Here is a 14,133-nt window from a genome sequence, read left to right on the forward strand (position 1 = left end):
TCGTAACATATATAAATATAACAAAAGGTGCACTCCATAAAGTATAATAGGCCGTAAAACCATAATTTTGATAACTATAAGTACCGGGCATTATAATTACCACTGTCAACATCGACGTATTTCAGTGAACTTGGATTCATTTTGTCCACCGTATTAAAATTACCTTGCCGCAGTGTTCAATGTTTTGTTACCCTCTATGCAAAGCCTTACATTGCTTTTACCTAGAAGTACCAAGTTCTTTACCTTATCATTGGCCACATTTCACTAACCTCACTCAATCGCCATTTGATGACAAAGATGAAGATAAAACCAGTAATTAAAAATGCCAGCTAAGCCTCCAGTAACACGATGGTATACCGACCTACCGTCTTGACAATAAACCTGAAATGTGAAAACATGATTATTGTCATTCGTGTCCAGATTTAAAAGGAATGGATATGAAAATTTAGACCAAAGGCCAAGAGCAGCGAGCTAAGAGGTCATTCAGCGCTGAAAAGAAAACTGAGAGTGACGACGGTTTGAAAAGTGTAATAAGAGGAAAACCTCGTATTTGCACTCTGGAACAATTACTAGGAGAGGATGGAGAGTAAGATGGACGAAAGAGAACGTGAACGGGGGTACAGTACAAGGAATGAATGGGACTGCAAAGAACCTTCATTAATATTAGCCTACAGCGAATTGCATGAGGTGCACTGACGACACTAACCCCCAAAGGAAGTCGGTTATATAAAGGTTAAATTTATTTTCAAAAAATCGCTTCAAAACAAATTTTGTATCGTGCCTATTCTTTCAACAAATACATAATATAAAAAAGGGTACTCTAAGCGATTTTTCTCATTTAATGATACTCAAAAGAGAGAGAGAGAGAGGAGGAGAGAGGAGGAGAGAGAAGAGAGAGAGAGAGAGAGATAGAGAGAGAGAGACGACAAGAGAGAGAGAGAGAGAGAGAGAGAGAGAGAGAGAGAGAGTAATTACATCGCTAATTTCTAAGGAATTACACTGGGGATGAAAATCAATTACAAGGGATTGAAATTTAATAAAATTCACGATTCATTATTTTGGCAGCAACTCGATAACTTTTACATAATCAAAAATTATGCGTAATTATTAGCAAATGTTTGACAAGCAATAATATTAAATTATGTTCCCGCTATTTAATTTGCTGAAGTTTGTCATCATTTAAAATGCTTGATTCATATAATGATGGAGTGAATAATTATCAATCACTTTCTAACTCTTTCCAGTTCTGCAAATGTGAAAAGAAAAAATTGGCTAATATTACACTTTCCCAACGACCGAACCTTTGAGACCATAAGCATATCATTCTTTGCCTAAAATAATATGTTCCGCTTTGGTAGAATATCAAGAGAATTACCACTGCCTCTTTATTATTAATTCTATTAAATGAGATATTTGGTATATAAAATACTATTCGTTATAAATAAAAATAAAATACTTTTATTTAGTTATAACGAAATTTGTGCGGAGTAGCTGACAAAACTTAGGATAATATTCGTTATTTCCACACTTCAAATACCATTTTGACAGTTTTATCGATAGCGAAAATCGTGCAGAGAATCGCTGACAAAAATTAGAATAAAATTCGTCACTTAAAAATTAAAATACCATTTTCATTGTGTTATCTATTACGGCATCGTGCAGAGAATCGCTGATAAAAATTAGAATAATATTGGTTACTTAAAAAATTAGTCGCTGACAAAATTTTTGAATAAAATTCGTTATTTCCAAAATAAAAATACCATTTTAATAATTTCATATATAACTCAATTCGTGCAGAGTAGCAGACAAAAATTCAAAATAAAATACGTTAAAATTTCCTAACTTATAAGCATTTTGATTGGTTTGTCTATAACGGAATTCGTGCAGAGTCGATGACAAAAATCCAGTATAAAATACGTTTATTTCCAGACTGGGCTGCTGTAATCCTCTGCATTATAACATATATATGACGGCCGTATTGCTGAATAGGAAGACGATATTCAACAGGACAGGTCGCTGCATTATTGGTTAGCTGCCAAAGGAGACAAATATTTATGCGTTGACGGAAACTGCACCAGATGGTCTGCCGAGTGACGGCTGAAGTTTGAGAAACTGTCGAGTCCCAAGGAAAAGGATAAGAATGGGTTGTGCTTTTGAGAACACCGGAAAAGTCACAATAATTTATGTCTGCCCGTAAAAAAGTCACAGGAAAGAAAGTCACAATTTTGGCTAGGAAAAAAATAACAATAATTTATGGTGGCCGGTATTAAAGTAACTTGAAAAAGTCACAATTTTGCCTGGGAAATGTCAATAATTCATGGTGGCTGGTATTAAAGTCACAAGAAAAAAAAGTCACAATTTTGGCAAGGAAAGGTCACAAAGATTTACGGTGGGCGGTATTACAGTCTCAAAAAAAAAAAAAAAAAAGTCACAATTTTACCTAAGAAAATAGTCACAATAATTTATGGTGGCCGGTAATGAAGTCACAATTTTGGCTAGAAAAAAAAATCACTATAATTTAAATATGGCTGGTAATAAAGTCAGAAAAAGTCACAATTTTGGCTAAGAAAAAAGTTGGCTAGAAAAAGTGACAATCATTTATGGTTGGCGGTAATAACGACACAAGAAAAAAAGTCAAAATTTTGGCTAGGAAAAAATAATAATAATTAACGGTGGCCGGTAATAAAGTCAAAGGAAAAATGTCGCAATATTGGCAAGGGAAAAAAATCACAATAATTGATAGTGGTCAGTAATAGTCACAGGAAAAAAGGAAAAAATTAATTATGGCAGGGAAAAAAGTAACAGGAAAAGTCACAATAATTCATATTGGCCGGTAGTAAGGTCACAATAATTTATGGTAACCGGTAAAAAGTCACAGGAAAAAGTCGCAATTTTGGCTAGGGGAAAAAAGTCACAATAATTGATAGTGGTCGGTAATAAAGTTACAGGAAAAAGAGAAAATTCACAATTTTGGCCAGGAAAAAATTCACAGAAAAAAAAAAGTCACAATTATTTATGGTGGCCGGTAATAAAGCCACAGGGAAAAATTCATACATTTCTTTGGGGTCATTGTCGTTACAGTCTTTTGTTCATGTTTTTAAGGCCATCCCCATTGAGCTTATACTAAACACGCTGTAGTAAAGGTGGCTACTTACCGGGTTAAAAAATAAAAAAATGACTTATTTTCCCGTGACGTTTTTACTATACTCTGTTTTTTTCCGTCTGTCCACCCGCCTGTGGTGTTTGAGTATGGTACCACTGTGTCCCGGGCTTTAGATAGTTACGCTATGTGTAAGTTTTAGGTAAATAAAAGGATATCTGGGTGTACATTTGCAACTGGAAAGTGTTTTAATAATTATTATTATTGTTGAATGTACTAAGCTGAATGTAACTTATCTAAAGCCCGGGAAATGCGCCCGGGACGCAGTGTTACCATACGCCGACACCACAGGCGGGTAGGCAGATGGAAAAAAAAACCGAGTATAGTCGAAGTTGCGACTTTTTTTCTTGTCACTTTGTTTCCGGCCACTTCGAAAAAATAGCTTTATTAACATTTTTCTCATCACTTTCTGTTTCATTTTCTTTACTTTCATTAAACAGCAATGATTTCCGTCTAGTTTTGGGTGTTGGAGAGGTGATAGTGGAAGGATTAGCAAGAGCGAAATAAGTCAGTCAGAAATATTTTTCACTTTTGCTTTTTCCATTCGCTTAGCTACCACGACTTTTAGCCTTCTCCTGAAGTTTTAAAAAACCTGTTTTACGTCCTCTCCTGTTTACAGATGACTAATACAACTTACACAGGAATAAAAGAATAATATAATAATAATAATTGCCACTACAAAGCATGGACAGTGTTCGATAACACATCGAGGAGCAACCGTTGAATCCTGGTGCCTCACCCACTCTCAGCCACCTGCAGTGGTGATGAGTTACCTGATAGTCTTTTACGAAATATCAATATTTTTAATCAATAAGCACAAAAAAAAAAAAAAAACGTGAAAATACTATCTTGACGAATACTATTTATTGCTTACTACGAGCTGCGAGAACGTGACTCGCGGTTCCCGCGGCAGTTTGAATCATTGGGTATCTTATGCAGGTGGCCACACAAGACTAGGGGGACGGCTCGACCCTCTGCAGTTGCCGCCAGGCGATGTAACATGTTTTATACCGCGGCGGTTCCCGGGCGTCTTCTCCCAAAACAACCTCATTTTCTATATGATTATGGGCAATGTTACTTGAAAGGTTACTTCCTTTTAGTGATTATATTGATAACTATGTTGTGAAGTTAGTTCCCTTATTCAAAAACTTTCATTTGTAACCAAGAAATTGTTTAAAGCATATCATCATAGTTAAGTAACTGATAGTAACATAGAAACTTTTATGTATTAAGCGACTACTTATTATCTATTCAGTAACAATATCGAGTTAATTATGCCATATCTGTAATGCATACTTACATTAGCAGTTATTTCAACACCTCTCATGTGTGTACTTTCAGACTGCGTTCACTTTTGTTCCCAATAAAAAGTCAAGCAAATAAACAGAGCTCTTGTATGGTCTAAATGCTTTCCATGGGGATGAGTTCATTACTGAATTTTAAAGTGAATATTTCGGAAGGACCACAATACATAAATAGACCCTCGAACTTGACATGGTCACTAACGTACAGATGAACAGACAAACAGTTGCTGAAGTGTCACCTGTTCAGTCTGTCGTGTCTGGCGGTAGTGGCTACATAAGAATCAATTAATTGAGGAGGTGTTTCGGAGGAGAGCTTTGTGGGATCCCCGTGATCCGCTCCATAACATTTCATTTTTTTTTTTCTTCTAAGAAATGGAAGAAGTAGAATAGAACGAGTGGCCCACAAATGTAGCCATCGGTGTCATGCATTCGACTCCCAATCTCTACGTAAACTTAAAGGTGCCACTATGATGCAGTCAGCCACTCACAAATAAGCCTTGTCCAGCTGCATAGACTTGATAACTATACGAATTCTCAGTGCAGCAGCATCACTAATTTATGAAATATTCGTAGTAATTTGTACTTTCTTCATTAATGTTAACAGTGAACGTACAAGCATAACAGATTTTTCCTTGTGTTACTTTCTTTTAAGTAAAGTTTGCCATTGTACTACTTTTTTAAATACCGGTAAATCGTTTTATTTCAAGATTATGCAGCCAATTATTAATTTAGTTTTATATTATTTGCAATTAATTCTGGTTCCTTTGTTTTTCTAAGTCTCTTTAAGGAAGTAACCCTATTTGCTGTTAGTTTTGCAATAATAAAAAGTTAAAATCCACATTTTCTTTTCACTTCCCTTAAAGTAATAACTGTAAGGGAAGTAAAAAGAAAATATGGTTTTTAACCTTTTATTATAAAAAAATTTACTGCCAATAAGGTTACTATTTCCTGAAAGATATACTTCGGGAGAGATGGGTTGTCGTTTGTTTTGTGAGACAGACTTCTACTACTGCAAGCAAAGAATCAAAAGACCGTTCTGTCATAAGTAGTCTATCGTCAAGTTTAACACAGGTTTTCTATTAAAGGCAATTTCCTATCCAAACGTGACAATGACTTATTTGCACAGAAGCAGTACGAGTATATCTTTGACCGCTGAGAGTGACGCGTGGGAGGGAGGGTGGCGTTTCTGGTGTGGCCATGTGTCGTTTTGACGCTGCTCTCCCGCCCGAGTGGTGCCTGCACCTCGACGCTTCCCGCTTCCGGTGTGGCCTTACCCTAAGATATTCCAAATTCTAACGATTTTTCGCTCTAAAAACGTGATGACCCCAACATCTACGAAATACATACATATCAGGTCTTTCATTCCTCTAAGCAGATATGTACACAAATACGAAATTTAAGGGTAAAAAGTTCACTTAGTAAAGGAATCATGAAACAAATAGGTATATTATGAAAAAATAAGTAGGAAACACCTTGTAACACAGCACCTTCACTCCCCACTCATACATAATGCTTTATAAAATAGCCTCAGCATAATTCGGTGTCACTCCATTTCAACAAGATAGCATAGGAATAAAAAAAATGCATAGGAATAAAGGATTTAGGCCAAAAACCAAGCGCTGGGCCCTATAAAATCATTCAGCGCTAAAGGGATACTGAGAGCAGAAAGGTTTGAAAGGTGTAAAAATTTCTAGTAAACAGGAGTAAAAGAAAAGATGAATTTTCCAGCCTAATTTCACCAACTGAATAACCTACTCACATTGTCTCAGAAGCGATGGAATCCAATCCGTGACACTGCGTATACCCTCGACGGGCGAGCACTGAAATAAAAGTAAAAAAGAATGATTATAGAACATGTTTATCAATTGTAAAATATAAATAACCATCCATTCATAGTGGGCAATAAAGAATTTAAAATTTGATGATTAGTTAACTTTCAACTGTGTGTGTGTGACATTTACACTTTTATGTTTGTACGTGATCCCCAACGACAATGTATGACACAAACCGCAAAGGTGGATTTATAGTTTTAAAAAAGCCCCAACGGAGTTATACTAAACACGCCGCTAAAGTGGATATAGTAAAAAAAAAAAAAAAAAAAAAAAAAAAAAGGAAAAAAGCCCCAACGGTTTTGTACTAAACACGCCAAAAAGGTGGTTATATACGGAGTAAAGAAAAAAATCCCAATGGGCTTGTACTAAGCACCCGCAAAAGTTGTACTAAACACGCCGCAAAGGCTACATGAGCGCCTCAGCGGTGTGGTTGGTATGGTATTAGCATCCCACCTCGGTGGTCGCGGGTTCGATTCTCGGCCATTCCATTGAGGAGTGAGAGATGTGTATTTCTGGGGATAGAAGTTCACTCTCGACGTGGTTCAGTAGTCACGTAAAGCCGTGTGTCCCCGTTGCTGAATAACCACTATACTCTCTTTTTTTTTTTTTTTTTTTTCATCTGTCCATCTGCCTGTGGTGTTTGCGCATGGTAACACTGCGTCTCGGGCTTTAAATAGTTATGCTATGTAAGTTTTAGGTAAATTAATGGATATCTGGGTGAACATTTGCAACTGAAAAGTGTTTTAATAATTTACTGTATGCGAATTACACCGTTAATATTCGAAATAGGATATTGGTGTCATTGTTGAATGCAAGCTGTCTTTTTGGGGTGGCGAATGGAAGAGCCAGACGCAAATTCCATTAAACAGATGCTAAACCAAGTTACGTCATATCGTATCTGGCTAAAACGCGCTTTATAAAAATTAAAAGTATATACTGATATACTTACGTGTAATGAAGTAACACAGAGCTCAATAGCAGAGTAGGTGTGGTCCAATACAGTTGACATCTTGCCGTAGTGAACAGCAAGAGAAGCAATTTTCCCGCCACTGCATCTGGCTGTTCCATTCGCCATCCCGAAAAGGCAGCTTGCAGGTCAACAATAATAACAATATCCTATTTCGAATATTAACAGTGTAATTCGCATACAGTAAATTATTAAAACACTTTTCAGTTGCAAATGTACACCCAGATGGCCTTTTATTTACCTAAAACTTTACACATAGCGTAACCATTTAAATCCTGGGACGCAGTGTTACCATGCGCAAACACCACAGGCGGATGGACAGATGGAAAAAACAAGAGTATAGTTCAATGCAACGTAAAAGCACCATACAAACAAACAAGCAAAGGATACATGGATACATGCCGGGTTAAAACCCCTGGGGTTCACTCAGTGTCTAGGAAGACCCAGACCTACTTGCCTGTGAACCACGAGAAGGGAGAGTGGAGATTTGAGGAAGACAAGGCACAGGAAGGATTTCACTGGCAGAATTTCAGGGACCCTTGAAGTCAGATGGCCGTGAAGTAATATCGATGATATTGACATAAGAAATGTAACAGGAAAATATATACACGATGTTTTGGGACTACTATAAGCAGATTTTTGTTAATATTAAGTGCCCGTGTTGATATAAGGGAGCGACTGGACGTGACTGTTAAATGACGGTAGGAGGGTACAGCGGATTACAGACGTGGTACTCTGACTAGCAACATCTTATATGTATAGTATGAGAAATCCAGGGATTTCACGAAATCCCTAGCAAATGTGTGTACTTGGCGTTCGCTTAGGAACATGTGATTGCCGAGGGTTAGTACTAAAAACGGCAAAACAGTGATTCATAAAGTGTTTCGCATTGTTTAGTACTAGCCCCCGGTGGGTTAAATTTATCTCGCTGTTTTTAGTACTAGGCCCCGGGAGATCAAATGTCCTTAAGAGAATTTGACACCACAGGACTTGACTAAGCACGGCGAAGCATATTTGAGGCCGCCCCCCATCCCTTCCCCCGGGCTAGTACTAGACACAGCGAAACAGTGTAGATAAATCACTGTTTCCCTAGGGATTTCGTGAATTCCCTGATTTCGCATATTTATTGTTAACATAATACTCATATAATATACATGTATGTATATTTGAATATATACTGTGTGTGTGTAATGCACTAGGTATGTCTTAAAGACTGATTCCACCTAGTATAAAAAAAATGCGAAGTTTAAAAGTTGAACGTGTCAATTTGATATTTCGAGTAACACTGCACAAAACACTTAAGAGAATAGTTTCAAATGCTTAGTACAACTCATGGGAATAAACTACCTGTCGCGTGTGTGTGTATTTGAACGGCTCAAAAGATTCACCCTGGACAATCTTGCAATTCAAAAGCGGAAGAAAATGTACGAAAAAGTTTGCCAGTTTGTTCGAAAGGTACAAAGACATCGCAAAGTTTGTGCAAAGATGGTCACCAAGGCAAGGGTTCTCTCACACAAGAGCTAAAAGAACGTCACAAAGAACGATGTGCTGAACTAAAAGAACGTCGCGAGGAATGATGTGTTGACATTCTGAAGCAACTTGACGCAGCACTTTCTGTAAAGTACTTTTTTGGTCGACAAGCACATTACTGCAATTCAACATCCTCCACATTCGCCCGATTTATCACCTCCCGACTTTTCTCTTTTCCCAAAAGTTAACTCAGTGCTTCGTGGGACACATTTTGGGTCAGTTGATGTTGCAAAGAAGAAAAGGCAGATGTGTTGAAAATGGTGACAGAAATTATGTCCCCCATGCCTTTGACCGAAGACTGCAGCAATGTAAGTATTAGTGCGGATGGGGCGTATATTCAAAGAAGGGAACACGCATTAAATTCGAAATGCATGTAAATAAAGGTCAGTTATTTAGTTTCGTTCTGTATAGACACAATTCGTATATGTATATGCATATCAGCAGTAAGTCACCAAACAGCACGTGACAAATATGTACGTAAGTAGCCACATGGACGGTGAAAAATGAAAGACCAGGTACCATGCGCTTTCGTGTATTGCGTACATTTCTTCGGGGTAGTACGCAATACACGAAAGCGCTTGGTGCCTGGTCTTTCATTTTTCACCCTTCATGTGGCTACTTACGTATATGCCTATATATGCAATATATATATATATATATATATATATATATTATATATATAAAAATTAATATAATATATTGTATATATAATGTATATATATATATATATATATATATATATTATATATATATATATATATATATATATATATATATATATATATTATCAAGTAATGATGATACAAGAACATAGGATTCCGTTTTTAATTCACCAAAGTAGGGCGTTCTCTCAAAGGCCAATTTGGTAAAATGGTAAAATTCGTACTGTTCCCAACTTCGCCGGCTTATTTGGATAAAACAGCATAGACTAATGAAACCGTATTAACTACAATTCCCATTACCTTCATAAACATTTTGAAAATAACAAACCAGCTTACAATAATTTTCGAAAATTGACGAAAGGAACGTCCCAGCTCGCAAGCTTCCTAGATTTTAAGTTAGAGCTGTAATCCGTGTATGACTGCAACTTAAGAGAAATAAATTGCCTAAGAAAATCAAGCAATGTAGTATAATACACGCGTGGTGGTCGTATATTCCCTGTTCAAAACATTTGTACAGAACCTTCATTACCCTAAAATTCAAAATATTTAACATCATACTTACGCGCAAGCACGTTTGTCGAATCGACGTCTTGCATTAACACTAAATAAACAAAATCACTGAGTAAAACCACAGCACCAGATCATCGTCTAACCGGCAAATGTCTCACTTTTCAAATGAACGGGAGACAATGAAGTGTCCGTGTCGCCATCCAGACATCGAGGGGCAACCGCCAGGTGGTAAACTGCTTGATCTGGAGCGCTATTATCCTTGTTTATACAATTGTACTACGTCTCACATTTAGGTATATTTCGAATTAAGTAAGGTTCTGATATATTATTTATAATATACTCCATATACTGAGGATCACTTCAAAGCAAGTGAATGACGATTCCGTAAATGTAAAGAAACTAGAGCGAAGGTAATTAACAAGCTTGTTTCCTCATATCAGTAGCTCGCCTTGTACGCCTCCAGCTGTGTCAAACTGACAGTAATTTCTTTGTCAGTTGTCTTGATAAGTTGTGAGTGACCGTCTATGTACGTTGGGAGTGACCATATATATATACAGTGCGATAAGATATTATCTAGTATTTGATGGTGTAAATTCTGTGTAATAAAAGCCAACAACGCTAAAATTAGTTCGTTGTAAAGAGTTCATGTTCTCCGTTTCAAGTAACTTACACGTTACTTATTAATTTTCCTTCCACTTCTAATGACGATATATCATACAAATTGTTCCGTACCCCCATCTCTTAATTCATTTGATTCACTTTAACTTCTCCAGAAGTTAATTGTTACTTGGCAGAACCCACGATATTTCGGAGCTTGCTGAATGCAATTAGCCTAATCATGTCCGTACTAAATGAGTGGTTCGAGCAGTAATTTCATGATTTGTTTAAATAAGGTTAATTAAACTTCCAGAATGATGATAAAGGTAGAATTAAAGTAATGTCATTTACTCTATAGTACGGTAATTACGGTTAACAGAACTGCAGCTTGCATTTGCAGCATGACGTAAAATTAATACAAGCCTTTCTTCGACACGTACGCCAAATTAAATTCTCACAAAAAAAAACCCCATAACAGTATAACGGTCTTTCATAGTAGCGTACTGGGAGAAAAATTACGCTTATGCGTTAAATAGCGTTCGACTACGCAGGCTCGCGAGATTTTACTTTCGTTTCTTACGTGAGGAAACAATAGCATGGAGTTCTTGGAATAGACCAATGGAATAAATAAAGAGGAACGCACCACCAGGGATGGAAAGGTAAGGTATGTTGGATTCTTACGGACAATGCGTAACTAATTCAAGCTATTATTTAAATGTTTTGTTGGATGCAGCGTCACGAGCAATGTAGTAAGGCATCGTTGCCCCTGAAGTAATGTAAATATCTCTCTCTCTCTCTCTCTCTCTCTCTCTCTCTCTCTCTCTCTCTCTCTCTCTCTCTCCGCCCTTGAAGTATATTTATCAGAGTTAACAGGGCAGGGATGGGTATTAAATTAAAAAGCGTGTTAGACATATCAAGAAAAGTGTTAATGCAATGAAATTCTCTTCCCAAATGATGGTTAAGGAAGCCTTTATGAAATAGGTAAGGTGACTTAAGTAGGAAACAAAGGGGGTTCCACTTTCTGGAAGTGATTACGTAGAGGGAATGATCAGTTTGGTGAATCTTAGTGAGTGTGATTTTCTGCACATAATAGGTACGCAGAGGCTCATTTATTTATTTATATATTTTAGCAGCTTACGTGACCGGGATTCCCACTGTCATTTTGTAAATAAAAATGAAAATATGAAGTGTTCTGGGAAAACTGATTCTTGGCGGATAGAGAGGGACTGAGAATAAAGGTGGGAACTCAACAATTAAAGAGAGGTTGAAGTGTATACATGATCTTAGCGAGTTTAATGGAATGAATGAACTGAATCTACGCGAAGTTTGATCGTAATTTATGATAATTAATAATATAATTGTTAATTACCTCTATCTTCTCTACAAATCATATTTCATATATATATATAATATATATATATATATATATATAGATAGATAGATAGATAGATAGATAGATATAACGTCAACTTTAAAACAGGCTTACTCACCTGAAGTCGCTGACTGGCAACACGAACTCTAGCAAGGAAGAATCTCTCTCTCTCTCTCATAACAGTAAACTAATAATAACACATTTGTGACGATCCTTAAAAAAGAAAATGTTTTTTTCGTCCCTGAAGAGATGACATCTTCAACTATGAAATGTCTTACACCCTTATTGCTGGAGATGACAATCAAATTATGTTTATCAATATTAATGGATATTTTTCCTACTATTATAGTCGTTCTTGGTACGAAAAAGCAAAATATCAAGTAAATTCACCTTCACGTGTAAAATGTTTCGCAATTCTAAGAAATCGTACAAGTAAAGCAGTTCACGTTCCCTTCAGAACGATAGGCTGAGAACTTGGAATTGTATGCGGCTAAAGTGCCTCTGTCTCACGAGGCAGAATTCTGTTATAATTCCTCTGCCAAAGAGATTAACTCTCGGCAAGACAGAGGACGCGGCTACAGTAGCATGACAATTGTTCTCTACAGATGTATCAATATATATATATATATATTATATATATATATGTATATATATATATATATATAGATATATATATATATATATATATATATTATATATATATATATATATATATATATATACATATATATATATATATTATATATATATATATATAGAGAGAGATGAGAGTCGAGAGCGAGAGAGAGAGAGAGAGAGAGAGAGAGAGAGATCTGGAAACCGAGAGAGAATGTGGCTATTGAGAAACTTATCCAGGATAATAAAATTTATCTTCATTGCTTCGGCAGGAATTCTGAGACGAAACGTGAATCATATATACATACATACATACATACAATAACATAATATATATATATATATATATATATACTATATATATATATATATGTTATAATATTTATGAATATCATGAATCACATTTCATCCAAGAATTCTTCCTGAAGCAAAGAAGATGAGATTTATTATACTGGATAAATCCTCTCTCTCTCTCTCTCTCTCTCTCTCTCTCTCTCTCTCTCTCTCTCTCTCTCTCTCTCTCTCTCTCTATATATATATATATATATATATATATATATATATATATATATGCTTAAAAAATCACAGTAGATGCACGTGACTTCATAAATAAGCGAATACCACAGGAAATGATAGTCAGGAATCCAAGCGCTTTCGTCTTTATTCAGACATCGTCAAGGAGCTCCTTGACGATGTCTGAATAAAGACGAAAGCGCTTGGATTCCTGACTATCATTTCCTGTGGTATTCGCTTATATATATATATATATATATATATATATATATATATATATATATATATATATATATATAAAGAGTCTCACTCTAGTATCTCGACCGTAAAACAATTTGCCAGTTTATGTTTCAATGGTCACAAATGATGTTAAAAAATGTGCCATAAAGATGAAGATATTTTACAAATCAATCATACGTCCACTTTGATGGATTTGTCCACAATGCCACGCCACAGGTTTATTTTGAACGGCCAGGTTAGAAGTTGTCTCCCCCTTGGTACCATAACAATAATGTGGGTTTGTTAAACCTTAACACCTTTTCCTTTTAATGGGAGGGGAGAGGGGAAAAACGATTACATAGAAATCAAGATAAAATTCGCTGAAACCACAGCGGGAAAAGAAAAAGGGTTGTCGGATGGGGAGGGGGGCCTAGGAAACATGGTTTCCCCCTCAAAACTAATGGCAAAATGATAGGACATCTGGGATTTAGTTTGGGAGGGGCGAAGGTATCTCGATCTGGGTCACAATGCTGAGACAAATGAATGAACAGATGATGAGAAGTAGTTTGTTAAATCAAGCACTGGGCTATTTTCTGCTACTAAGCTTATCACTAAGCCATTCCAACCTTATTGCAGTGAAAAAAGGGAGTTGGAGTGGTTGAACAGCAAGATAAGGATATCCCCAGTACAAATAAGTCAATAAATGGATATCAAGTTAAAATAAAAAAAAAATAAAAAAACATCACGGTTGATAATCAGATGTAGGAGGTAGATGGACGAAAGAGAAAATGTGCCAAAGTGAGGGATGCTGCAAATACCTTTTAATGACGCCTAAGTGTCAGTTTCTGACCG

The 14,133-nt window shown here is 36.2% G+C and overlaps 1 long non-coding RNA gene across 1 annotated transcript; it reads right to left on the reverse strand.

Annotated features, from left to right (window-relative positions):
- Positions 1-296: 296 nt before the first annotated feature.
- Positions 297-10,154, reverse strand: LOC135225622 (uncharacterized). Its single transcript, XR_010317046.1, has 3 exons — positions 10,018-10,154; positions 6,224-6,284; positions 297-381 (listed from the first exon to the last, which is right to left on the reverse strand). It is a non-coding gene; the product is annotated as an uncharacterized LOC135225622 (long non-coding RNA).
- Between the last annotated feature and the right edge of the window lie 3,979 nt (positions 10,155-14,133).

The sequence above is a fragment of the Macrobrachium nipponense genome, chromosome 13 (assembly GCF_015104395.2).
Source record: "Macrobrachium nipponense isolate FS-2020 chromosome 13, ASM1510439v2, whole genome shotgun sequence".
Classification (NCBI taxonomy): Eukaryota; Metazoa; Arthropoda; class Malacostraca; order Decapoda; family Palaemonidae; genus Macrobrachium; species Macrobrachium nipponense.